We start from the raw sequence: 25,991 nt of genomic DNA, 5'->3' as shown, positions 1-25,991 counted from the left end.
AGAGAAAGTGTGGAACTAGAAATTTTTGAGCAAAAACAGGGTTTTCTGCCCAATGCGCCGCACCACCTGGCGCTCGCTTTTGATGGAAGCCTCCAAATGACAAAAACTTAGCATCTTTGGATTTGTCTTGGAAAAATATGCATGCCTACCAATGGCCAAGAAATTTTGACAGGTTTTGAGCCTCTAAAAAGGTCAAAAACACCCAAAAAATGACCTTACTGCCCCTATTTTGAGACACAGGAAGTAGTGTTGGGAGAACTCATTTATGGAGGGGCAAATGGAGGCTAAATTAAAAAATTCCACTTGTCCTGGAAAGTAGATAGGTAGACATTTCGAACAAGAAAACTTGGAGAAAATTTGGACACCGGTAAGGCCTCCAAAAGGCGCTATGCATAGGGGAAATTTTGCTCAGTTTGACCAAGAATACTCTGTTTTTTGCCTAGTTTCTTAACAGTTTGACTTTTCTCCTTCTTAGTGTCAAACTTATGATGTAATTTAATGTAAATTGATGGATATTGATGTAATTATGTCAAATTTTCACTCATGGAGATAGATTCATCCATGAAAAGGTGGTTTGCAACTGAATGAATAAGTTCCCTAGTTTTTAGAGGCATGCTGTTCCACTGCCTACTTTTTAGTTCTCAGTTTAGAATTTGTTGGAACAACTCCTAAACTCATGAGCTCGACCCCTAGAGGCTAGGATGAGTTGTTGTTTGCCTATATCTTATGTTTTTTCAGTCATTAGCATGGTTGGACTTTTGAGAAAGCAAGGAGCTTCATTGTATACTCATATCAGCATTTTGGCTAAGGAATTGAGACCAGGGATTGCAACACTCTTTGGGATTCATGTGGCATTTTGTCTTGGTATAGTGCTTTCTTCTGTAATTTTGAATTTACTTATGTGTTATGTATTCCATTATCTATCTTGTCTCTTGTTAACTAAAACAAACAAGGGAAAAGGTAGAATCCATTGAAAATGCAGTGCTTTACCTAGGGCTTGCATTAGCTTTTGATGTTTTCAGCTGTTTGAAGAGGATCCCTGAGCTCTCTTGCCCTCTTCAACTCCTCACCTATCTAGTCTCTCCATCTCATTAAATTTAAAGTGCCAAATCAGTTTTCCTACCTTGCCCCATTGAGATCTCTACAAAACTGAGCCTCATTCCCCCCACCCAAAATCTGCTTTTCCATTTGAGCCAAAAAAATCATTATTTTATTCAATCAAACTCTCTTGCACACATACCTAGCCTAAGATCAGTATTTATATCGGTCATCTCAAGCCCTCATCGATCATAATTTGCCGAGATTGACCCGGAGAGAGCCCTCTCCCGACCTGGTAGGGCTAGCTACCAGGTTAAGTGTGGTTTGATGTTGTCCTAGATCCTGCCTTTCTCAGCCTGAGGTAGATTTAGGCACTAACATAGTGGCGACTCCACTAGGGAAGAAAAGCTTATTTGTTTGTTAGTGTTCTTGCTTTATAAACTACACACGGAGCCTGAAGTTACGCTAGGTAGCCTTCGAAACGCTTTTGCTTTGCATCAACGAAAGTAGATAAACGCTGCTTCAGTCAATCTTCGGTCTAGTCTTATAAACAAAACATTTGACTTGCAAATTTCCCCAGTACATGAATCAAGTTAGATCTGATTGTTGATGGTGGACAACAATCAGACAAATATGAAGGTTGAAATCATTCACTTGGCGACTCTAGTGTTGAAGAATCCCAAGGTTCAGAATTTTTATGGCGACCCTACCCTTCAAGAAACAGTAGCCTGAAAAATTTCTTGGTCAATTCATTGTTATCAAAATGGATTTGCTTGCTCGACGGTATGCTCCCATGAGCCGAGATCACATTCCAGGTTTTCCAAATAAAATTCCGAAGGTAAATTGGCAAAGGAATTTGCCTATGTTTAAAGATGATGATAAGAATGATGCTGCTTTACATCTGGTTAGATTTCACATGCATATACGCAAGTTGCAGGTTGATTTTACTGAAGATTGCTTGATGAAGATATTGATGGACACTCTGGAAGGTGAAGCCCGATCTTGGTATGAAAGTTTGCCACCTGCTTGTATTCACTGTTTAAAGGATTCTCATGCCATGTTCTTTGCAAGGTATAAAGAATCTTATCCATCATTAAATTTAGTTCAGAACTGTTGCAAACATGTTTATAGTTTTATTGAAAATATTGAGAGAATTTATGAAGATGGTAACTTCATGGATGATGAGATCATGGAAGCCCTGCATGAAAATTCATTTCAGCAGGATAAAGAGGATATTTATCAAGATGCGCAGGAAAATTTGCAGCTAGATCAAGATCTTACTACAATGGAAAATTATGAAAGAGAAGGTTTTATTTCAGATTTGTCCATAGAAGAAAACAGTATGCAGGAAAGTCAAGTTTCAATTTCAGAATGTGATAAAGTCAAGTCGGCTATTTCAGATCTAGATTCAGATTGTGATGATCAAAAGTACCTTGGTCTGAATTCCATGAAGGAGAGCTCTGCTGTTGAGATCATCTGGAATGAAGAAGATAGAGTTATTGACCCAAGTGTTCTCATTTCATTAGAACCAAGCCTGCATGAGGAGGTAATCCAGTCATTTTATGAAAAACAAGATGAGATCCTTGTTCAAGTAAGTGAAAAATCTTCTTTCTATAACTTAGTGGTAAATGATAATTTGATTGCCATGTCATATGAAGATGATCAACAATGTTTTCAAATTTCAAAATATCAGGGAATAGAGGACTCTCAGTCAAGTTTTTCATGTTCTGAAATGTTATTTCAAGAAGACAATACTTGCTTGAGAAAAAGGAAACAAAAATTCTTATCTCCTTTGTTTGAAAATCAAATACATCAACTCCTAAAAAGTCATATTACAACCCAAGCTAATGCCTAAGATCAGTATTTCTATCGGTCATCTCAAGCCCTCATCGATCATAATTTGATGAGATTGACCCGAAGAGAGCCCTCTGCCGACCTGGTAGGGCTAGCTACCAGGTTAAGCATGGTTTACTGTTGTCCTAGATCCTGCCTTTCTCAGCCTGAGGTAGATTTAGGCACTAACATAGTGGCGACTCCATTGGGGAAGAAAAGCTTATTTGTTTGTTAGTGTTCTTGCCTTATAAACTACAGACGGAGCCTGAAGTACCGCCAGGTAGCCTTCGAAACGCTTTTGCTTTGCATCAACGAAAGTAGATAAACGCTACTTCAGTCAATCTCTGGTCAAGTCTTATAAACGGAACATCTGACTTGCAAATTGCCCCAGTACATGAATCAAGTTAGATCTGATTGTTGATGATGGACAACAGTTAGACAAATATGAAGGCTGAAATCATTCACCTGGTGACTCCAGTGTCGAATAATCCCAAGGTTCAGAATTTTTATGGCGACCCTACCCTTCAAGAACCAGTAGCCTGAAAAATTTCTTGGCCAATTCATTGTTATCAAAATGGATTTGCTTGCTCGACGGTATGCTCCCATGAGTCGAGATCACATTCTAGGTTTTCCAAATAAAATTCCGAAGGTAAATTGGCAAAGGAATTTGCCTATGTTTAAAGATTATGATAAGAACGATGCTGCTTTACATCTGGTTAGATTTCACATGCATATATGCAAGTTGAAGGTTGATTTTCCTGAAGATTGCCTGATGAAGATATTCATGGGCACTCTGGAAGGTGAAGCCCGATCTTGGTACGAAAGTTTGCCACCTGCTTGTATTTACTGTTTAAAGGATTTTCATGCCATGTTCTTTGCAAGGTATAAAGAATCTTATCCATCATTAAATTTAGTTCAGAACTGTTGCAAACATGTTTATAGTTTTATTGAAAATCTTGAGAGAATTTATGAAGATGATAACTTCATGGATGATGAGATCATGGAAGCCCTGCATGAAAATTCATCTCAGTAGCATAAAGAGGATATCTATCAAGATGCACAGGAAAATTTGCAGCTGGATCAAGATCTTACTACAGTGGAAAATTATGAAAGAGAAGGTTTTATTTCAGATCTGTCCATAGAAGAAAACAATATGCAGGAAAGTCAAGTTTCAATTTCAGAATGTGATAAAGTCAAGTCGGCTATTTCAGATCTAGATTCAGATCGTGATGATCAAAAGTACCTTGGTCTGGACTCCATGAAGGAGAGCTCTACTGTTGAGATGATCTGGAATGAAGAAGATAGAGTTATTGACCCAAGTGTTCTCATTTCATTAGAACCAAGCCTGCATGAGGAGGTAATCCAGTCATTTTATGAAAAACAAGATGAGATCTTTGTTCAAGTAAGTGAAAAATATTCTTTCGATAACTCAGTGGTAAATGATAATTTGATTGCCATGTCATATGAAGATGATCAACAATGTTTTCAAATTTCAGAAGATGAGGGAATAGAGGACTCTCAGTCAGATTTTTCATGTTTTTAATGTTATTTCAAGAAGACAATACTTGCTTGAGCAAAAGGAAACAAAAATCTTATCTCCTTTGTCTGAAAATGAAATAGATCAACTCCTAAAAGGTCATATTACAGCCCAAGCTAATGCAGATCTGCAGTGTGCACATGGTCAAGAAGGTGTTGGTGAAACTTTTTCTTCCTTTGAAAATGATGACAGTCTTGAAATTAGAGTTATAGATCAACGAACAGATAATATTTTCTTTCATGAAGATGATAAGGCTATCATGTTTGATAATTTGGAAGATTTTTTTCTGTTTAAGAATGATCTTGACCATGAAATTGAGGAATATGAGCCTGAGAGAGACAATATGACAGAATTTTTATGGTCGAGGAATTTACAGCTAGCACTTAGATGGCAGAAGCTTATACTTCTCTATGCTTTCTTATCACTCGACAATCAGTTGTTCTTTCAGATCAGAATGAAGGGAGTATTTGTATTTTTGTTGCTGGATCTCAAGCCAAGCTAGTGCTTCAAGACTTTCAAGATCCTTTCGACATTATTTTGCAAGCACTAGAGAAGATGAATGTTTCCTGGTTCGTTATCATAAGCCTTGGTTTCAGTTGTTATTATGAGATGCTTACCTGTACATCGTTCTGCCTGCTCGGGGAAAGTGAGAGCAGAATTTCATTGAAGCCATTTGTTGGATTGGTTACATTGGAAGGCCCACTTCACATGATTGTACATATTTCATCAGTAAGCACGTAGTTGTCATCATGATTTGAAGCCCTCAAATCTGGATGGACTATTGCCCTTTGAAAGCTTTGTAAGTACTTGTTTCAGTTAAGTCAGTCTTGAGTCATTTTTTGTTTTAGTCAGTTCAGTTTAAAGATAGTTTCAGTTGAATGTCCAATTTTAGTTTTTGAGAGTCTTGTTTCAGTTTTGAATTATTCAGTTCAACTATGAGTCTTGAGTCAAAGTTTCATAGTAATTGGTTTTTGGGTATTTTGAAGTTATTGACTCCATTGCCCAATGGATGAAAGCACTTGTCTGCTCTCCCAAAGATCTGCGGTTTTTGGCACCTCCAAGGAGCTACCATCCCCATTGGAGCCAATGTTAGTGTCAGTCTTTGTAGCCTTCCTCCAGTGATCAAACATGCTCTTACAAAGTGATTTTAAGGTGTCAAGGTCAAATTTTGTCATTTCAGTGAGTCTTCAAGCAAAATTTGGTCACTAGCTATTAAGTCTAGGGTTTGTTTTCACTCCTTTCAAAGTTGTCCAAATGTTGGTCCATGTCACCATTTAGCGGAGTGTACCATCATTCAGAGGGTTTTCATCATCATGTCAGGTTCCAATGGGTCATCTTACACCTTGTTCATGCTACAGTTGCGCCTAGGTAAGGTTCATTTCCTTCTCCTAGGGTTTTGAGGGTAATTTCTCTTGGATGGTCAAATCATCAGCAAAACTTGTATCATGATGTTCATACACCTTCCCCTATCCTTAATGTACCTTATTAAATGCTTCCCATCACTGATATACCCAAAATTCCTCATTTTCGCACAAACCCTAGTTTCTTGCTTCAACTTGACAATTTTCTAGCCTAGGCCTGTGTTTTGCCCTTTTGGACCACTTACCCTCACTCAATCTTTGAAATTCCACTTTCCCCTGCTTCCTAACGTCCTTCCCTACTTCCAAAAATTTTCTCAATAATTTAGAAGCCCTTGATCCCCTTCATTCCACTTCATTTCGACAAATCCCCTCTTCCACAAATCGGGGTAGGTTTTACTCCAATGATGTTTCTGAGCAAGAAAAGATGAATTTTGGAAACCTGAGAGAGGTTTTTGTCCACAATAGGCCAAGGAAGAAAAAAGTCTTTCACTTTTTACACAGGTGTCATGGTTTTAGAGAAAATTCAAAAATACAGTTGCCTCAGGAGAATTGATGTACCTCTGGAGTGACCTTGGGAAAATCAAGATTTCTTCTAGCTTGGTTTGCCAAATGACTTTCTTGATTAGTCAAATGATAACTAGACACAAATATATTTCCAATGAGCTACCATGAGCCGAATTTGGAGTTGAGGTAGACATTCAAAAGTTGACTGCAACAGTACTCTGCCTTGAGGCAGCCTCATTTGGCACATTTTGACCAGTCTTGGGAGATTTGACTTTTGACAGGGCAAATGAACTCAAAATTGAAAAATTCAAGTTGGGTTGAAAATTAGGCTCAATAATATTTCCAACGAGCTATCCTGCGGCCAATTTGGACACTGGAAAGGCCTCCAAAACTTGTCTGTAAAAAGGCGCGACGCACCTGGGTAGTGGCGTGGCGCATTAGAGGTCCGCACCTTTAACACAGAAAAGGTGCGGTCAGGTCCGCTGAAGACTGTGGGACCACAAGTAATACTAAGAGAAAGTGCGGAACTAGAAAATTTTGAGCAAAAACAGGCTTTTCTGCCCAATGCGCCGCGCCACCTAGCGCTCGCTTTTGATGGAAGCCTCCAAATGACAAAAACTCAGCATCTTTGGATTTGTCTTGGAAAAATATGCATGCCTACCAATGGCCAAGAAATTTTGACAGGTTTTGAGCCCCCAAAAAGGTCAAAAACACCCAAAAAATGACCTTACTGCCCCTATTTTGACACACATGAAGCAGTGTTGGGAGAACTCAGTTTTGGAGGGGCAAATGGAGGCCAAAATCAAAAATTCCACTTGTCCCGGAAAGTAGACAGGCAGAAATTTCCAGCAAGCACACTTGGAGCAAATTTGGACACTGGGAAGGCCTCCAAAATGCGCTACGCACAGAGAAATCAGCGCAGCGCATAGGGGAAATTTTGCTCAGTTTGACCAAGAATACTCTGTTTTCGCCTAGTTTCTTGACAGTTTGACTTTTCTCCTTCTTAGTGTCAAACTTATGATGTAATTTAATGTAAATTGATGGATCTTGATGTAATTATGTCATATTTTCACTCATGGAGGTATATTCATCCATGAAAAGGAGGTTTTCAAATGAATGAATCAGTTTCCTAGTTTTTAGAGGCATGCTGTTCCACTGCCTACTTTTTAATTCTCAGTTTAGAATTTGTTGGAACAGCTCCTAAACTCATGAGCTCGACCCCTAGAGGCTAGGATGAGTTTTTGTTTGCCTATATCTTATTTTTTTGTAGTCATTAGCATGGTTGGACTTTTGAGAAAGAAAGGAGCTTCATTGTATACTCATATCAGCATTTTGGCTAAGGAATTGAGACCAGGGATTGCAGAACTCTTTGGGATTCATGTGGCATTTTGTCTTGGTATAGTGCTTTCTTCTATAATTGTGAATTTAATTATGTGTTATGTATGCCATTATCTATCTTGTCTCTTCTTAACTAAAACAAACAAGGGAAATGGTAGAATCCATTGAAAATGCAGTGCTCTACCTAGGGTTTGCTTTAGCTTTTGATGTTTTTAGTTGTTTGAAGAGGATCCCTGAGCTTTATTGCCATCTTCAACTCCTCACCTGTCTAGCCTCTCCATCTCATTAAATTTAAAGTGCAAAATCAGTTTGCCTACCTTGCCCCATTGAGATCTCTGCAAAACTGAGCCTCATTCCCCGCACCCAAAATCTGCTTTTCCATTTGAGCCAACAAAATTATTATTTTATTCAATAAAACTCTCTTGGACACATACCTAGCCTAAGATCAATATTTCTATCGGTCATCTCATGCCCTCATTGATCATAATTTGCTGAGATTGACCCAGAGAGAGCCCTCTCCCGACCTGGTAGGGCTAGCTACTAGGTTAAGCGTGGTTTGATGTTGTCCTAGATCCTGCCTTTCTCAGCTTGAGGTAGATTTAGGCACTAACATAGTGCTGACTCCACTGGGGAAGAAAAGCTTATTTGTTTGTTAATGTTCTTGCTTTATAAACTACAGATGGAGCCTGAAGTTACGCCAGGTAGCCTTTGAAACGATTTTGCTTTGCATCAGCGAAAGTAGATAAACGCTGCTTCAGTCAATCTTTGGTCTAGTTTTATAAACAGAACATCTGAATTGCAAATTGCCCCAGTACATGAATCAAGTTAGATCTGATTGTTGATGGTGGACAACAATCAGACAAATATGAAGGCTGAAATCATTCACTTGGTGACTCCAGTGTCAAAGAATCCCAAGGTTCAGAATTTTTATGGCGACTCTACCCTTCAAGAACCAGTAGGTTGAAAAATTTCTTGGTCAATTCATTGTTATCAAAATGGATTTGCTTGCTCGACGGTATGCTCCCATGATCCGAGATCACATTCCAGGTTTTCCAAATAAAATTGCGAAGGTAAATTGGCAAAGGAATTTGCCTATGTTTAAAGATGATGATAAGAATGATGCTGCTTTACATCTGTTTAGATTTCACATGCATATACGCAAGTTGAAGGTTGATTTTCCTGAAGATTGCTTGATGAAGATATAAATGGCCACTTTGGAAGGTGAAGCCTGATCTTGGTATGAAAGTTTGCCGCCTGCTTGTATTTACTGTTTAAAGGATTTTCATGCCATGTTCTTTGCAAGGTATAAAGAATCTTATGCATCATTAAATTTAGTTCAGAACTGTTGCAAACATGATTATATTTTTATTGAAAATCTTGAGAGAATTTATGAAGATGATAACTTCATGGATGATGAGATCATGGAAGCCCTGCGTGAAAATTCATTTCAGCAGCATAAAGAGGATATTTATTAAGATGCGCAGGAAAATTTGCTGGTGGATCAAGATCTTGCTACAGTGGAAAATTATGAAAGAGAAGGTTTTATTTCAGATCTGTCCATAGAAGAAAACAGTATGCAGGAAAGTCAAGTTTCAATTTCAGAATGTGATAAAGTCAAGTCGGCTATTTCAGATCTAGATTCAGATCGTGATGATCAAAATTACCTTGGTCCGAATTCCATGAAGGAGAGCTCTGCTGTTGAGATCATATGGAATGAAGAAGATAGAGTTATTGACCCAAGTGTTCTCATTTCATTAGAACCAAGCCTGCATGAGGAGTAATCTAGTCATTTTATGAAAAACAAGATGAGATCTTTGTTCAAGTAAGTGAAAAATCTTCTTTCGATAACTCAGTGGTAAATGATAATTTGATTTCCATGTAATATGAAGATGATCAACAATGTTTTCAAATTTCAGAAGATGAGGGAATAGAGGACTCTCAGTCATGTTTTTCATGTTATTTCAAGAAGAGAATACTTGCTTGAGCAAAAGGAAACAAAAATACTTATCTCCTTTGTCTGAAAATGAAATAGATCAACTCCTAAAATGTCATATTACAGCCCAAGCTAATGTAGATCTGTAGTGTGCACATGGTCAAGAAGGTGTTGGTGAAACTTTTTCTTCTTTTGAAAATGATGACAGTCTTGAAATTAGAGTTATAGATCAACGAACAGATAATATTTTCTTTCATGAAGATGATAAGGCTGTCATGTTTGATAATCTGGAAGATTGTTTTCTGTTTAAGAATGACCTTGACCATGAAATTGAGGAATATGAGCCCGAGAGAGACAATATGACAGAATTTCTCATGCTCAAGGAATTTACAGCTAACACTCAGATGGCAGAAGCTTATACTTCTCTATGCTTTCCTATCACTCGAAAATCAGTTGTTCTTTCAGATCAGAATGAAGGGAGTATTTATATTTTTGCTACTGGATCTCAAGCCAAGCTAGTGCTTCAGGACTGTCAAGATCCTTTAGGTATTGTTTTGCAAGCACTAGAGAAGATGAATGTTTCCTGGTTCGTTATCATAAGCCATGGTTTCAGTTGTTATTGTGAGTTGCTTACATGTACATCGTTCTGCCTACTCGGGGAAAGTGAGAGACGAATTTCATTGAGTAGCCATTTGTTGGATTGGTTACATTGGAAGGCCCACTTCACATGATTGTACATATTTCATCAGTAAGCAAGTAGTTGTCGTCATGATTTGAAGCCCTCAAATCTCGATGGACTGCTACCCGTTGAAAGCTTTGTAAGTACTTGTTTTAGTTAATTCAGTCTTGAGTCATTTTTTGTTTTAGTCAGTTCAGTTTAAAGATAGTTTCAGTTGAGTGTCCAATTTCAGTTTTTGAGAGTCTTGTTTCAGTTTTGAATTAGTCAGTTCAACTATGAGTCTTGAGTCAAAGTTTCATAGTAATTGGTTTTTGGGTATTTTGAAGGTATTGACTCCATTGCCCAATGGATGAAGGCACTTGTTTGCTCTCCCAAAGATCTGCGGTTCTTGGCACCTCCAAGGAGCTACCATCCCCATTGGAGCATATGTTAGCGTCAATCTTTGTAGCCTTCCTCCAGTGATCAAACATGCTCTTACAAAGTGATTTTAAGGTGTCAAGGTCAAGTTTTGTCATTTCAGTGAGTCTTCAAGCAAAATTTGGTCACTAGCTATTAGGTCTAGGGTTTGTTTTCAATCCTTTCAAAGTTGTCCAAATGTCGGTCCATGTCACCATTCAGCTGAGTGTACCATCATTCAAAGGGTTTTCATCATCATGTCAGGTTCCAATGGGTCATTTTACACCTTGTTCATGCTTCAGTTGCGCCTAGGTAAGGTTCATTTCCTTCTCCTAGGGTTTTAAGGGTAATTTCTCTTGGATGGTCAAATCATCAGCAAAACTTGTATCCTGATGTTTATACACCTTCCCCTATCCCTAATGTACCTTATTAAACACTTCCCATCACTGATATCCCTCAAATTCCTCATTTTCGCACAAACCCTAGTTTCTTGCCACAACTTGATAATTTTCTAGACTAGGCTTGTGTTTTGCCCTTTTGGACCCCTTCCCCTTACTCAATATTTGCAATTCCACTTTCCCATTCTTCGTAACATCCTTCCCTACTTCCAAAAATTTTCTCAAGAATTTAGAAGCCCTCAATCCCCTTCATTCCACTTCATTTCGACAAATCCCCTGTTCCACACATCGGGATAGGTTTTACTCCAATGATGTTTCTGAGCAAGAAAAGATGAATTTGGGAAAACTGAGAGAGGGTTTTGTCTAAAATAGGCCAAGGAAGAAAAAATTCCTTCACTTTTTACACAGGTGTCATGGTTTTAGAGAAAAGTCAAAAATATAGTTGCCTCAGGAGAATTGATGCATATCTGAAGTGACCTTGGGAAAATCAAGATTTCTTCTAACTTGGTTTGCCAAATGACTTGCTTGATGAGTCAAATGATAACTAAACACAAGGAGTTTTCCAATGAGCTATCATGAGCTCAATTTGGAGTTGAGGAAGACCTTCAAACGTTGACTGCAACAACACTCTCCCTTGAGGCAGCCTCATTTGGCACATTTTGACCAGTCTTGGGAGATTTGAATTTTGACAGGGAAAATGAACTCCAAATTGAAAAAATCAAGTTGTGATGGAAATTACACTCAATAATATTTCCAACGAGCTATCCCGCACCCAATTTGGACACCGGGAAGGTCTCCAAAACTTGTTTTCAAAAAGGCGCGGCGCACCTGGGTAGTGGCGCTGCGCATCAGTGGTCCGCACCTTTAACACAGAAAAGGTGCCATCAGGTCCGCGGAAGACTGTAGGACCATATGTAATACTAAGAGAAAGTGCAGAACTAGAAATTTTTGAGCAAAAATAGGCTTTTCTGCCCAATGCGCCGCGCCACCTGGCGCTTGCTTTTGATGGAAGCCTCCAAATGACAAAAACTCAGCATCTTTGGATTTGTCTTGGAAAAATATGCATTCCTACCAATGGCCAAGAAATTTTGACAGGTTTTGAGCCCCCAAAAAGGTCAAAAACACCCAAAAAATGACCTTACTGCCCCTATTTTGACACACAGGAAGCAGTGTTGGGAGAACTCAGTTTTGGAGGGGCAAATGGAGGCCAAATTCAAAAATTCCACTTGTTCTGGAAAGTAGACAGGCAGACCTTTCCAACAAGCACACTTGGAGCAAATTTGGACACCGGGAAGGCCTCCAAAAGTGGCTGCAAACAGGCGCTACGCATAGAGAAATCAGTGCGGTGCATAGGGGAAATTTTTCTCAGTTTGACCAAGAATACTCTGTTTTTTGCCTAGTTTCTTAACAGTTTGACTTTTCTCCTTCTTAGTGTCAAACTTATGATGTAATTTAATGTAAATTGATGGATCTTGATGTAATTATGTCAAATTTTCACTCATGGAGGTAGATTCATCCATGAAAAGGTGGTTTGCAACTGAATGAATCAGTTCCCTAGTTTTTAGAGGCATGCTGTTCTACTGCCTACTTTTTAGTTCTCAGTTTAGAATTTTTTGGAACAGCCCCTAAACTCATGAGCTCGACCCCTAAAGGCTAGGATGAGTTTTTTTTTGCCTATATCTTATGTTTTTTCAGTCATTAGCATGGTTGGAATTTTGAGAAAGCAAGGAGCTTCATTGTATACTCATATCAGCATTTTGGCTAAGGAATTGAGACCAGGGATTGCAGCACTCTTTGGGATTCATGTGGCATTTTGTCTTGGTATAGTGCTTTCTTCTATAATTGTGAATTTACTTATGTGTTATGTATGCCATTATCTATCTTGTTTCTTCTTAACTAAAACAAACAAGGGAAAAGGTAGAATCCATTGAAAATGCAGTGCTCTACCTAGGGTTTGCTTTAGCTTTTGATGTTTTTAGCTGTTTGAAGAGGATCCCTGAGCTTTCTTGCCCTCTTCAACTCCTCACCTGTCTAGTCTCTCCATCTCATTCAATTTAAAGTGCCAAATCAATTTGCCTACCTTGCCCCATTGAGATCTCTGCAAAACTGAGCCTCATTCCCCGCACCCAAAATCTGCTTTTCCATTTGAGCCAACAAAATCATTATTTTATTCAATCAAACTCTCTTGCACACATACCTAGCCTAAGATCAGTATTTATATCGGTCATCTCGAGCCCTCATCAATCATAATTTGCTGAGGTTGACCCGGAGAGAGCCCTCTCCCGACCTGGTAGGGCTAGCTACCAGGTTAAGTGTGGTTTGATGTTGTCCTAGATCCTGCCTTTCTCAGCCTGAGGTAGATTTAGGCACTAACATAGTGGTGACTCCACTGGGGAAGAAAATATTATTTGTTTGTTAGTGTTCTTGCTTTATAAACTACAAACGAAGCCTGAAGTTACGCCAGGTAGCCTTCGAAACGCTTTTGCTTTGCATCAGCAAAAGTAGATAAACGCTGCTTCAGTCAACCTCCGCTCTAGTCTTATAAACATAACATCTGACTTGTAAATTTCCCTAGTACATGAATCAAGTTAGATTTGATTGTTGATGGTGGACAACAGTCAGACAAATATGAAGGCTGAAATCATTCACTTGGTGACTCAAGTGTCGAAGAATCCCAAGGTTCAGAATTTTTATGGCGACTCTACCCTTCAAGAAACAGTAGCCTGAAAAATTTCTTGGTCAATTCATTGTTATCAAAATGGATTTGCTTGCTCGACGGTATGCTCCCATGAGCCGAGATCACATTCTAGGTTTTCCAAATAAAATTCCGAAGGTAAATTGTCAAAGGAATTTGCCTATGTTTAAAGATGATGATAAGAATGATGCTGCTTTACATCTGGTTAGATTTCACATGCATATATGCAAGTTGAAGGTTGATTTTCATGAAGATTGCTTGATGAAGATATTCATGGCCACTCTGGAAGGTGAAGCCCATTCTTGGTATGAAAGTTTGCCGCCTGCTTGTATTTACTGTTTAAAGGGTTTTCATGCCATGTTCTTTGCATGGTATAAAGAATCTTATCCATCATTAAATTTAGTTTAGAATTGTTGCAAACATGTTTATAGTTTTAGTGAAGATCTTGAGAGAATTTATGAAGATGATAACTTCATGGATGATGAGATCATGGAAGCCCTGCATGAAAATTCATTTCAGCAGCATAAAGAGGATATTTATCAAGATGCGCAGGAAAATTTGCAGCTAGATCAAGGTCTTACTACAATGGAAAAAATGAAAGAGAAGGTTTTATTTCAGATATGTCCATAGAAGCAAACAGTATGCAGGAAAGTCAAGCTTCAATTTTAGAATGTGATAAAGTCAAGTCGGCTATTTTAGATCTAGATTCATATCGTGATGATCAAAATTACCTTGGTTTGAATTCCATGAAGGAGAGCTCTGCTGTTGAGATCATCTAGAATGAAGAAGATAGAGTCATTGACCCAAGTGTTCTCATTTCATTAGAACCAAGCTTGCATGAGAAGGTAATCCAGTCATTTTATGAAAAACAAGATGAGATCTTTGTTCAAGTAAGTGAAAAATCTTCTTTCGATAACTCAGTGGTAAATGATAATTTAATTGCCATGTCATATGAAGATGATCAACAATGTTTTCAAATTTCAGAAGATGAGGGAATAGAGGACTCTCAGTCAGGTTTTTCATGTTTTTCATGTTATTTCAAGAATACAATACTTGCTTGAGCAAAAGGAAACAAAAAGTCTTATCTCCTTTGTCTGAAAATGAAATAGATCAACTCCTAAAAGGTCATATTACAGCCCAAGCTAATGTAGATCTGCAGTGTGCACATGGTCAAGAAGGTGTTGGTGAAACCTTTTCTTCTTTTGAAAATGATGACAGTCTTGAAATTAGAGTTATAGATCAACGAACATATAATATTTTCTTTCATGAAGATGATAAGGCTGTCATGTTTGATAATCTGGAAGATTGTTTTCTGTTTAAGAATGACCTTGACCATGAAATTGAGGAATATGAGCCTGAGAGAGACAATATGACAAAATTTTTTATGCTCGAGGAATTTACAGCTAACACTCAGATGGCAGAAGCTTATACTTCTCTATGCTTTCCTATCACTCGGCAATCAGTTGTTCTTTCAGATCAGAATGAAGGGACTATTTGTATTTTTGCTGCTGGATCTCAAGCCAAGCTAGTGCTTTAGGACTTTCAAGATCCTTTCGACATTCTTTTGTAAGCACTAGAGAAGATGAATGTTTCCTGGTTCGTTATCATAAGCCTTGGTTCCAGTTGTTATTGCGAGTTGCTTACATGTACATCGTTCTGCCTGCTCGGGGAAAGTGAGAGCAGAATTTCATTGAGTAGCCATTTGTTGGATTGGTTACATTGGAAGGTCCACTTCACATGATTGTACATATTTCATCAGTAAGCAAGTTGTTGTCGTCATGATTTGAAGCCCTCAAATCTCGATGGACTTCTACCCTTTGAAAGCTTTGTAAGTACTTGTTTCAGTTAAGTCAGTCTTGAGTCATTTTTTGTTTTAGTCAGTTCAGTTTAAAGATAGTTTCAGTTGAGTGTCCAATTTTAGTTTTTGAGAGTCTTTTTTCAGTTTTGAATTATTCAGTTCAACTATGAGGCTTGAGTCAAAGTTTCATAGTAATTGGTTTTTGGGTATTTTGAAGTTATTTACTCCATTGCCCAATGGATGAAGGCACTTGTCTGCTCTCCCAAAGATCTACGGTTCTTGGCACCTCCAACGAGCTACCATCCCTATTGGAGCCAATGTTAGTTTCAGTCTTTGTAGCCTTCCTCCAGTGATCAAACATGCTCTTACAAAGTGATTTTAAGATGTCAAGGTCAAATTTTGTCGTTTTAGTGAGTCTTCAAGCAAAATTTGATCACTAGCTATTAGGTCTAGGGTTTGTTTTCACTCCTTTCAAAGTTGTCCAAATGTCGGTCCATGTCACCATTCAGTTGAGTGTACCATCATTCAAAGGGTTTTCATCATCATGTCAGGTTCCAATGGGTCATTTTACACCTTGTTGATGCTTCAGTTGCGCCTAGGTAAGGTTCATTTCCTTCTCATAGGGTTTTGAGGGTAATTTCTCTTAAATGGTCAAATCATCAGCAAAACTTGTATCCTGATGTTCATAAACTTTCCCCTATCCCTAATGTACCTTATTAAACACTTCCCATCACTGATATCCCTCAAATTCCTCATTTTCGCACAAACCCTAGTTTCTTGCCACAACTTGACAATTTTCTAGACTAGGCCTGTGTTTTGCCCTTTTGGACCCCTTCCCCTTACTCAATCTTTGAAATTACACTTTCCCATTCTTCGTAACATCCTTCCCTACTTCTAAAAATTTTCTCAAGAATTTAGAAGCCCTTGATCCCCTTCATTCCACTTCATTTCGACAAATCCCCTGTTCCACACATCGGGATAGGTTTTACTCCAATGATGTTTCTGAGCAAGAAAAGATGAATTTGGGAAAAATGAGAGCGGTTTTTGTTCAAAATAGGCCAAGGAAGAAAAAAATCCTTCAGTTTTTACACAGGTGTCATGGTTTTAGAGAAAAGTCAAAAATACAGTTGCCTCAGGAGAATTGATGCACCTCTGAAGTGACCTTGGAAAAATCAAGATTTCTACTAGCTTGGTTCACCAAATGACTTTCTTGATGAGTCAAATGATAACTAGACACAAATATCTTTCCAATGAGCTATCACGAGCTTAATTTGGAGCTTAGGAAGACCTTAAAAAGTTGACTGCAACAACACTCTGCTTTGAGGCAGCCTCATTTGCACATTTTGACCAGTCTTGGTAGATTTGACTTTTGACAGTACAAATGAACTCAAAATTGAAAAATTCAAGTTGGGTTGAAAAGTAGACTTAATAATCTTTCCAACAAGCTATCTTGCACCCAATTTGGACACTGGGAAGGCCTCCAAAACTTGTCTCCAAAAAGGCACGGTGCACCTGGGTAGTGGCGCCGTGCATCAGTGGTCCGCACCTTTAACACAGAAAAGGTGCGGTCAGGTCCATTGAAGACTGCGGGACCATAGGTAATACTAAGATAAAGTGTGGAACTAGAAATTTTTGAGCAAAAACAGGCTTTTCTGCCCAATGCGCCGCGCCACCTGGCGCTTGCTTTTGATGGAAGCCTCCAAATGACAAAAACAAAGCATCTTTGGATTTGTCTTGCAAAAATATGCATTCCTACCAATGGCCAAGAAATTTTGACAGGTTTTGAGCCCCCAAAAAGGTCAAAAACACCCCAAAAATGACCTTATTGCCCCTATTTTGACACACATGAAGCAGTGTTGGGAGAGCTCAGTTTTGGAGGGGCAAATGGAGGCCAAATTCAAAAATTCCACTTGTCTTGGAAAGTAAACAGGCATACCTTTGCAACAAGCATACTTGGAGCAAATTTGGACACCGGGAAGGCCTCCAAAAGGTGCTACGCATAGAGAAATCAGCGTGGTGCATGGGGGAAATTTTGTTCAGTTTGACCAAGAATACTCTGTTTTTAGCCTAGTTTCTTGACAGTTTGACTTTTCTCCTTCTTAGTGTCAAACTTATGATGTAATTTAATGTAAATTGATGGATCTTGATGTAATTATGTCAAATTTTCACTCATGGAGGTAGATTCATCCATGAAAAGGTGGTTTGCAACTGAATGAATCAATTCCCTAGTTTTTAGAGGCATGCTGTTCTATTTGAATGAATCAACTATTTGAAGAGGATCCCTGAGCTTTCTTGCCCTCTTCAACTCCTCACCTGTCTAGTCTCTCCATATCATTAAATTTAAAGTGCCAAATTAGTTTGCCTACCTTGCCCCATTGAGATCTCTGCAAAAATGAGCTTCATTCCCCGCACCCAAAATCTGATTTTCCATTTGAGCCAACAAAATCATTATTTTATTCAATCAAACTCTCTTGCACACATACCTAGCCTAAGATTAGTATTTCTATAGGTCATCTCAAGCCCTCATCGATCATAATTTGCTGAGATTGACTCGGAGAGAGCCCTCTCCCGACCTGGTAGGTCTAGCTACCAGGTTAAGCGTAGTTTGATGTTGTCCTAGATCCTGCCTTTCTTAGCCTGAGGTAGATTTAGGCACTAACATAGTGGCGACTCCACTAGGGAAGAAAAGCTTATTTGTTTGTTAGTGTTCTTGCTTTATAAACTACAGACGGAGCCTGAAGTTATGCCAGGTAGCCTTCGAAACGCTTTTGCTTTGCATTAGCGAAAGTAGATAAATGCTGCTTCAGTCAATCTTCGGTCTAGTCTTATAAACGAAACATGTGACTTGCAAATTGCCCTAGTACATGGATCAAGTTATATCTGATTATTGATGGTGGACAATAGTCAGACAAATATGAAGGCTAAAATCATTCACCTGGCGACTCCACTGTTGAAGAATCCCAAGGTTCAGAATTTTTATGGTGACTCTACCCTTCAAGAACCAGTAGCATGAAAAATTTCTTGGTCAATTCATTGTTATCAAAATGGATTTGCTTGCTTGACGGTATGCTCCCATGAGCTGAGATCACATTCTAGGTTTTCCAAATAAAATTCCGAAGGTAAATTGGCAAAGGAATTTGCCTATGTTTAAAGATGATAATAAGAATGATGCTACTTTACATCTGGTTAGATTTCACATGCATATACGCAAGTTGAAGGTTGATTTTACTGAAGATTGCTTGATGAAGATATTCATGGCCACTCTAGAAGGTGAAGCCCGATCTTGGTATGAAGGTTTTCCGCCTGCTTGTATTTACCGTTTAAAGGATTTTCATGCCATGTTCTTTGCGAGGTATAAAGAATCTTATCCATCATTAAATTTAGTTCAGAACTGTTGTAAACATGTTTATAGTTTTATTGAAAATCTTGAGAGAATTTATGAAGATGATAACTTCATGGATGATGAGATCATGGAAGCCTTGCACGAAAATTCATTTTAGCAACATAAAGAGGATATTTATCATGATGCACAGGAAAATTTGCAGCTGGATCAAGATCTTACAAAAGTGGAAAATTATGAAAGAGAAGGTTTTATTTCAGATCTGTCCATAGAAGAAAACAATATGCAGGAAAGTCAAGTTTCAATTTCAGAATGAGATAAAGTCAAGTCGGCTATTTTAGATCTAGATTCAGATCGTGATGATCAAAAGTACCTTGGTCTGAATTCCATGAAGGAGAGCTCTGTTGTTGAGATCATCTGGAATGAAGAAGATAGAGTTATTGACCCAAGTGTTCTCATTTCATTAGAACCAAGCCTACATGGGGAGGTAATCCAGTCATTTTATGAAAAACAAGATGAGATCTTTTTTCAAGTAAGTGAAAAATATTCTTTCGATAACTCAGTGGTAAATGATAATTTGATTGCCATGTCATATGAAGATGATCAACAATGTTTTCAAATTTCAGAAGATGAGGGAATAGAGAACTCTCAGTGAGGTTTTTAATGTTTTTCATGTTATCTCAAGAAGACAATACTTGCTTGAGCAAAAGGAAACAAAAAGTCTTATCTCCTTTGTCTGAAAATGAAATAGATCAACTCCTAAAAGGTCATATTATAGCCCAAGATAATGCAGATCTGCAATGTGCACATGGTCAAGAAGTTGTTGGTGAAACTTTTTCTTCTTTTGAAAATGATGTCAGTCTTGAAATTAGAGTTATAGATCAGCGAATAGATAATATTTTCTTTCATGAAGATGATAAGGCTGTCATATTTGATAATCTGGAAGATTGTTTTCTGTTTAAGAATGATCTTGACCATGAAATTGAGGAATATGAGCCTGAGAGAGACAATATGACAGAATTTCTTATGCCCGAGGAATTTACAGCTAACACTCAGATGGCAGAAGCTTATACTTCTTTATGCTTTCCTATCACTCGACAATCAGTTGTTCTTTTAGATCAGAATGAAGGGAGTATTTGTATTTTTGCTGCCGGATCTCAAGCCAAGCTAGTGCTTTAGGACTTTCAAGATCCTTTCGACATTCTTTTTCAAGCACTAGAGAAGATGAATGTTTCCTGGTTCGTTATCATAAGCCTTTGTTTCAGTTGTTATTGTGAGTTGCTTACATGTACATCGTTCTGCCTGCTCGAGGAATGTGAGAGCAGAATTTCATTGAGTAGCCATTTGTTGGATTGGTTACATTGGAAGGCCCACTTCACATGATTGTACATATTTCATCAGTAAGCAGGTAGTTTTCGTCATGATTTGAAGCCCTCAAATCTCGATGGACTGCTGCCCTTTGAAATCTTTGTAAGTACTTGTTTCAGTTAATTCAGTCTTGAGTCATTTTTTGTTTTAGTCAGTTCAGTTTAAAGATAGTTTTAGCTGAGTGTCCAATTTCAGTTTTTGAGAGTCTTGTTTCAGTTTTGAATTAGTTAGTTCAACTATGAGTCTTGAGTCAAAATTTCATAGTAATTGGTTTTTGGGTATTTTGAAGTTATTGACTCCATTGCCCAATGGATGAAGGCACTTGTCTGCTCTCCAAAAGATCTGCGGTTCTTGGCACCTCCAAGGAGCTACCATACCCATTGGAGCCAATGTTAGTTTCAATCTTTGTAGCCTTCCTCCAGTGATCAAACATGCTCTTACAAAGTGATTTTTAAGGTGTCAAGGTTAAATTTTGTCATTTCAGTGAGTCTTCAAGCAAAATTTGGTCACTAGCTATTAGGTCTAGGGTTTGTTTTCACTCCTTTCAAAGTTGTCCAAATGTCGGTCCATGTCACCATTCAGCTGAGTGTACCATCATTCAGGGGGTTGTCATCATCATGTCAGGTTCCAATGGGTCATTTTACACCTTGTTCATGCTTCAGTTGCGCCTAGGTAAGGTTCATTTCCTTCTCCTAGGGTTTTGAGGGTAATTTCTCTTGGATGGTCAAATCATCAGAAAAAATTGTATCCTGATGTTCAAACACCTTCCCCTATCCTTAATGTACCTTATTAAACACTTCCCATCACTAATATCCCTCAAATTCCTCATTTTCGCACAAACACTAGTTTCTTGCTACAACTTGACAATTTTCTAGGCTAGGTCTGTGTTTTTCACTTTTGGACCCCTTCCCCTCACTCAATCTTTGAAATTACACTTTCCCTTGCTTCCTAACATCCTTCCCTACTTCCAAAAATTTTCTCAATAATTTAGAAGCCCTTGATCCCCTTCATTCCACTTCATTTCGACAAATCCCCTCTTCCACAAATCGGGATAGGTTTTACTCCAATGATGTTTCTAAGCAAGAAAAGATGAATTTTGGAAAACTGAGAGAGGGTTTTGTCCACATTAGGCCAGGGAAGAAAAACCTCCTTCACTTTTTACACAGGTGTCTTGGTTTTATAGAAACGTCAAAAATACAGTTGCCTCAGGAGAATTGATGCACCTCTAAAGTGCCCTTGGGAATATCAAGATTTCTTCTAGCTTGGTTCACCAAATGACTTTCTTGATGAGTCAAATGATAACTAAACACAAATATATTTCCAATGAGCTATCATGAGCTCAATTTGGAGTTGAGGAAGACCTTCAAAAGTTGACTGCAACAGCACTCTGCCTTGAGGCAGCCTCATTTGGCACATTTTGACTAGTCTTGGGAGATTTGATTTTTGACAGGGCAAATGAACTCCAAATTGAAAAATTAAAGTTTTTTTGGAAATTAAACTCAATAATATTTCCAACGAGCTATCCCGTGCCCAATTTGGACACCGGGAAGGCCTCCCAAAATTGTTTGCAAAAATCCGCGGTGCACCTGGGTAGTGGCACGACGCATAAGTGGTTCGCACCTTTAACACAGAAAAGGTGCGGTTAGGTCTGCTAAAGGCTGCAGGACCACAGGTAATACTAAGAGAAAGTGCGGAACTAGAAATTTTTGAGCAAAAACAGGCTTTTCTGCCCAATGTGCCGCGCCACTGGCGCTCGCTTTTGATGGAAGCCTCCAAATGACAAAAACTCAGCATCTTTGGATTTTTCTTGGAAAAATATGCATGCCTACCAATGGCCAAGAAATTTTGACAGGTTTTGAGCCCCAAAAAGGTCAAAAACACCCAAAAAATGACCTTACTACCCCTATTTTGACACACAGGAAGCAGTGTTGGGAGAACTCAGTTTTGGAGGGGAAAATGGAGGCCAAATTAAAAAATTCCACTTGTTCTGGAAAGTAGACAGGCAGACCTTTCCAACAAGTACACTTGGAGCAAATTTGGACACCGGGAAGGCCTCCAAAAGGTGCTACTCATAGAGAAATTAGCGCGGCGCATAGGGGAAATTTTGCTCAGTTTGACCAAGAATACTCTGTTTTTCGCCTAGTTTCTTGACAGTTTGACTTTTCTCCTTCTTAGTGTCAAACTTATGATGTAATTTAATGTAAATTGATGGATATTGATGTAATTATGTCAAATTTTCACTCATGGAGGTAGATTCATCCATGAAAAGGTGGTTTGCAACTGAATGAATCAGTTCCCTAGTTTTTAGAGGCATGCTGTTTTACTGCCTAGTTTTTAGTTCTCAGTTTAGAATTTGTTGGAATAGCTCCTAAACTCATGAGCTCGACCCCTAGAGGCTAGGATGAGTTGCTATTTGCCTATATCTTATGTTTTTTCAGTCATTAGCATGGTTGGACTTTTGAGAAAGCAAGGAGCTTCATTGTATACTCATGTCAGCATTTTGGCTAAGGAATTGAGACCAGGGATTGCAGCACTCTTTGGGATTCATGTGGCATTTTGTATTGGTATAGTGCTTTCTTCTGTAATTGTGAATTTACTTATGTGTTACGTATGCCATTATCTATCTTGTCTCTTCTTAACTTAAACAAATAAGGGAAAAGGTAGAATCCATTGAAAATGCAGTGCTCTACCTAGGGTTTGTTTTAGCTTTTGATGTTTTTAGCTGTTTGAAGAAGATCCCTGAGCTTTCTTGCCCTCTTCAACTCCTCACCTGTCCAGTCTCTCCATCTCATTAAATTTAAAGTGCCAACTCAGTTTTCCTACCTTGCCCCATTGAGATCTCTGCAAAACTGAGCCTCATTCCCCGCACCCAAAATCTGCTTTTCCTTTTGAGCCAACAAAATCATTATTTTATTCAATCAAACTCTCTTGCACACATACCTAGCCTAAGATCAGTATTTATATTGGTCATCTCAAGACCTCATCAATCACAATTTGCTGAGATTGACCCGGAGAGGGCCCTCTCTCGACCTGGTTTGATGTTGTCCTAGATCCTGCCTTTCTCAGCCTGAGGTAGATTTAGGCACTAACATAGTGGCGACTCCATTGGGGAAGAAAAGCTTATTTGTTTGTCAGTGTTTTTGTTTTATAAACTACAGACGGAGCCTAAAGTTAGGCTAGGTAGCCTTCGAAATGCTTTTGCTTTGCATTAGCGAAAGTAGATAAACGCTGCTTCAGTCAATCTATGGTCTAGTCTTATAAACGAAACATCTGACTTGCAAATTTCCCCAATACATGAATCAAGTTACGTCTGATTGTTGGTGGTGGAAAACAGTCAGACAAATGTGAATGCTGAAATCATTCACCTGGTGACTCCAATGTCGAGGAATCCCAAGGTTCAGAATTTTTATGGCGACTCTACCCTTCAAGAACCAGTAGCCTGAAAAATTTCTCGGTGAATTCATTGTTATCAAAATGGATTTTCTTGCTCAATGGTATGCTCCCATGAGCCGAGATCACATTCCACGTTTTCCAAATAAAATTATGAAGGTAAATTGGCAAAGGAATTTGCCTATGTTTAAAGATGATGATAAGAATGATGCTGCTTTACATCTGGTTAGATTTCACATGCATATACGCAAGTTGAAGGTTGATTTTCTTGAAGATTTCTAGATGAAGATATTCATGGCCACTCTGGAAGGTGAAGCCCGATCTTGGTATGAAGGTTTGTCGCCTGCTTGTATTTACTGTTTAAAGGATTTTCATGCCATGTTCTTTGCAAGGTATAAAGAATCTTATCCATCATTAAATTTAGTTCAGAACTGTTGCAAACATGTTTATAGTTTGATTGAAAATCTTGAGAAAATTTATGAAGATGATAACTTCATGGATGATGAGATCATGGAAGCCCTGCATGAAAATTCATTTCAGCAGCATAAAGAGGATATTTGTCAAGATGCGGAGGAAAATTTGCAGCTGGATCAAGATCTTACTCCAGTGGAAAATTATGAAATAAAAGGTTTTATTTCAGATCTGTCCATAGAAGAAAACAGTATGCAGGAAAGTCAAGTTTCAATTTCAGAATGTGATAAAGTCAAGTCGGCTATTTCAGATCTAGATTTAGATTGTGATGATCAAAAGTACCTTGGTCTGAATTCCATGAAGGAGAGCTCTGCTGTTGAGATCATTTGCAATGAAGAAGATAGAGTTATTGACCCTAGTGTTCTCATTTCATTAGAGCCAAGCCTGCATGAGGAGGTAATCTAGTCATTTTATGAAAAACAAGATGAGATATTTGTTCAAGTAAGTGAAAAATCATCTTTTGATAACTCAGTGGTAAATGATAATTTGATTTCCATGTCATATGAAGATGATCAAAAATGTTTTCAAATTTCAAAAGATGAGGGAATAGAGGACTCTCAGTCAGGTTTTTCATGTTTTTCATGTTATTTCAAGAAGACAATACTTGCTTGAGAAAAATGAAACAAAAAGTCTTATCTCCTTTGTCTGAAAATGAAATAGATCAACTCCTAAAAGGTCATATTACAGCCCAAGCTAATGCAGATCTGCAGTGTGCACATGGTCAAGAAGGTGTTGGTGAAACTTTTTCTTCTTTTGAAAATGATGAAAGTCTTGAAATTAGAGTTATAGATCAGCGAACAGATAATATTTTCTTTCATGAAGATGATAAGGCTGTCATATTTGATAATCTGGAAGATTGTTTTCTGTTTAAGAATGACCTTGACCATGAAATTGAGGAATATGAGCCTGAGAGGGACAATATGACATAATTTCTTATGCTCGAGGAATTTACAACTAACACTCAAATGGCAGAAGCTTATATTTCTCTATGCTTTCCTATCACTTGGCAATCAGTTGTTCTTTCAGATCAAAATGAAGGGAGTATTTGTATTTTTGCTGCTGGATCTCAAGCCAAGCTAGTGCTTCAGGACTTTCAAGATCCTTTCGACATTCTTTTGCAAGCACTAGAGAAGATGAATGTTTCCTGGTTTGTTATCATAAGCCTTGGTTTCAGTTGTTATTGTGAGTTGCTTACATGTACATCGTTCTGCCTGCTCGGGGAAAGTGAGAGCAGAATTTCATTGAGTAGCCATTTGTTGGATTGGTTACATTGGAAGGCCCACTTCACATGATTGTACATATTTCATCAGTAAGCAGGTAGTTGTCATCATGATTTGAAGCCCTCAAATCTCGATGGACTGCTGCCCTTTGAAAGCTTTGTAAGTACTTGTTTCAGTTAAGTCAGTCTTGAGTCATTTTTTGTTTTAGTCAGTTCAGTTTAAAGATAGTTTCAGTTTCAGTTTTTGAGAGTCTTGTTTCAGTTTTGAATTAGTCAGTTCAACTATGAGTCTTGAGTTAAAGTTTCATAGTAATTGGTTTTTGGGTATTTTGAAGTTATTGACTCCATTGCCCAATGGATGAAGGCACTTGTCTGCTCTCCCAAAGATCTGCGGTTCTTGGCACCTCCAAGGAGCTACCATCCCCATTGGAGCCAATGTTAGCGTCAGTCTTTGTAGCCTTCCTCCAGTGATCAAACATGCTCTTACAAAGTGATTTTAAGGTGTCAAGGTCAAATTTTGTCATTTCAGTGAGTCTTCAAGCAAAATTTGGTCACTAGCTATTAGGTCTAGGGTTTTTTTTCACTCCTTTCAAAGTTGTCCAAATGTCGGTCCATGTCACCATTAAGCTGAGTGTACCATCATTCAGAGGGTTGTAATCATCATGTCAGGTTCCAATGGGTCATTTTACACCT

This window comes from Pinus tabuliformis, chromosome 6, assembly GCF_031772625.1.
Source record: "Pinus tabuliformis cultivar Carrire ecotype Pingquan chromosome 6, CPIR1, whole genome shotgun sequence".
Classification (NCBI taxonomy): Eukaryota; Viridiplantae; Streptophyta; class Pinopsida; order Pinales; family Pinaceae; genus Pinus; species Pinus tabuliformis.
The sequence above is the reverse complement of the archived record's forward strand: the minus strand, read 5'-3'. Positions refer to the sequence as shown.